Source organism: Chaetodon auriga, chromosome 23 (assembly GCF_051107435.1).
Source record: "Chaetodon auriga isolate fChaAug3 chromosome 23, fChaAug3.hap1, whole genome shotgun sequence".
Taxonomy (NCBI): Eukaryota; Metazoa; Chordata; class Actinopteri; order Chaetodontiformes; family Chaetodontidae; genus Chaetodon; species Chaetodon auriga.
In genome coordinates this window covers 2840742-2843241 of record NC_135096.1, presented here as the reverse complement: position 1 = coordinate 2843241, position 2500 = coordinate 2840742, and positions in this window count along the sequence as shown.

Genomic DNA, 2500 nt, shown 5'->3' with positions numbered 1-2500 from the left:
TGAAGGCAGGCAGGCAGGCAGGCAGGCAGGCTGGCTGGCTGGCGGATGTGAGTGGAGGCAGGAGGAAAGGAAAAGAGTTAGGCTGGGAGCCAGCCCTTGGGGTTGGTGAAGGCAGGCAGGCAGGCAGGCAGGCAGGCAGGCAGGCAGGCTGGCTGGCTGGCGGATGTGAGTGGAGGCAGGAGGAAAGGAAAAGAGTTAGGCTGGGAGCCAGCCCTTGGGGTTGGTGAAGGCAGGCAGGCAGGCAGGCTGGCTGGCTAATGAGAGTGGAGGCAGGAGGAAAGGAAAAGGGTTAGGCTGGGAGCCAGCCCTGTGAAGGGTATAGAGCTGGTCCGGCGTGCCACGGCCGGGACGAAAACCGCATCGTTCGTCCTGAATCGGAGGTTGGACTGTGTATGCACAGTATAGTATGTGGAATATATACAAAGGTTGAGAATTTTTAAACAAAAATAAAAGAAAGTAATTGTGAGAAATAAAGAAAAGTAAAAGAGGTTGCTGTATGCCTGGAAAAGGCCGGAAGCCTCCCCACGGCTGTGAGAAGGCCAGGGGGTCAGGCCTGGAGCCAGCCCCCAGCAGGAGTAGCAGGCTGGGGGTCCTGGAAAGGCTGGAAACCTCCCCGTGGCTGCGAGAAGACGAGGGGGTCAGGCCTGGAGCCAGCACCCAGCCTGCTCCTCATGCTGGGGGCCTGGAAAAGGCCGGAAGCCTCCCCACGGCTGTGAGAAGGCCAGGGGGTCAGGCCTGGAGCCAGCCCCCAGTACGAGTAGCAGGCTGGGGGGCCTGGAAAGGCCAGACGCCTGCCTGTGGCTGCTAGAAGAAGACGAGGGGGTCAGGGCTGGAGCCAGCACCCAGCACGAGTAGCAGGCTGGGGGGCCTGGAAAGGCCAGAAGCCTCCCTGTGGCTGCTAGAAGAAGAGGAGGGGGTCAGGGCTGGAGCCAGCACCCAGCACGAGTAGCAGGCTGGGGGGCCTGGAAAGGCCAGAAGCCTCCCTGTGGCTGCTAGAAGAAGACGAGGGGGTCAGGGCTGGAGCCAGCACCCAGCACGAGTAGCAGGCTGGGGGGCCTGGAAAGGCCAGAAGCCTCCCTGTGGCTGCTAGAAGAAGAGGAGGGGGTCAGGGCTGGAGCCAGCACCCAGCACGAGTAGCAGGCTGGGGGGCCTGGAAAGGCCAGAAGCCTCCCTGTGGCTGCTAGAAGAAGAGGAGGGGGTCAGGGCTGGAGCCAGCACCCAGCACGAGTAGCAGGCTGGGGGGCCTGGAAAGGCCAGACGCCTGCCTGTGGCTGCTAGAAGAAGAGGAGGGGGTCAGGGCTGGAGCCGGCACCCAGCCTGCTCCTCGTGCTGGGGGCCTGGAAAGGCTGGAAGCCTCCCCATGGCTGTGAGAAGATGAGGGGGTCAGGGCTGGAGCCGGCACCCAGCCTGCTCCTCGTGCTGGGGGCCTGGAAAGGCTGGAAGCCTCCCCATGGCTGTGAGAAGATGAGGGGGTCAGGGCTGGAGCCGGCACCCAGCCTGCTCCTCGTGCTGGGGGCCTGGAAAGGCTGGAAGCCTCCCCATGGCTGTGAGAAGATGAGGGGGTCAGGGCTGGAGCCGGCACCCAGCCTGCTCCTCGTGCTGGGGGCCTGGAAAGGCTGGAAGCCTCCCCATGGCTGTGAGAAGATGAGGGGGTCAGGGCTGGAGCCGGCACCCAGCCTGCTCCTCGTGCTGGGGGCCTGGAAAGGCTGGAAGCCTCCCCATGGCTGTGAGAAGATGAGGGGGTCAGGGCTGGAGCCGGCACCCAGCCTGCTCCTCGTGCTGGGGGCCTGGAAAGGCTGGAAGCCTCCCCGTGGCTGTGAGAAGATGAGGGGGTCAGGCCTGGAGCCAGCCCCCAGCACGAGTAGCAGGCTGGGGGGCCTGGAAAGGCCAGACGCCTCCCTCTGGCTGCTAGAAGAAGAGGAGGGGGTCAGGGCTGGAGCCAGCGCCCAGCACGAGTAGCAGGCTGGGGGGCCTGGAAAGGCCAGACGCCTCCCTGTGGCTGCTATAAGACGACGAGGGGGTCAGGGCTGGAGCCAGCGCCCAGTACGAGTAGCAGGCTAGGGGGGCCTGGAAAGGCCAGACGCCTGCCTGTGGCTGCTAGAAGAAGAGGAGGGGGTCAGGGCTGGAGCCAGCACCCAGCACGAGTAGCAGGCTGGGGGGCCTGGAAAGGCCAGACGCCTCCCTGTGGCTGCTAGAAGAAGAGGAGGGGGTCAGGGCTGGAGCCGGCACCCAGCCTGCTCCTCGTGCTGGGGGCCTGGAAAGGCTGGAAGCCTCCCCGTGGCTGTGAGAAGGTGAGGGGGTCAGGCCTGGAGCCAGCCCCCAGCACGAGTAGCAGGCTGGGGGGCCTGGAAAGGCCAGACGCCTCCCTGTGGCTGCTAGAAGACGACGAGGGGTTCAGGCTTGGAGCCAGCACCCAGCCCTGCTCCTCATGCTGGGGGCCTGGAAAAGGCTGGAAGCCTCCCCACGGCTGTGAGCAGATGAGGGGGGTCAGGCCTGGTAA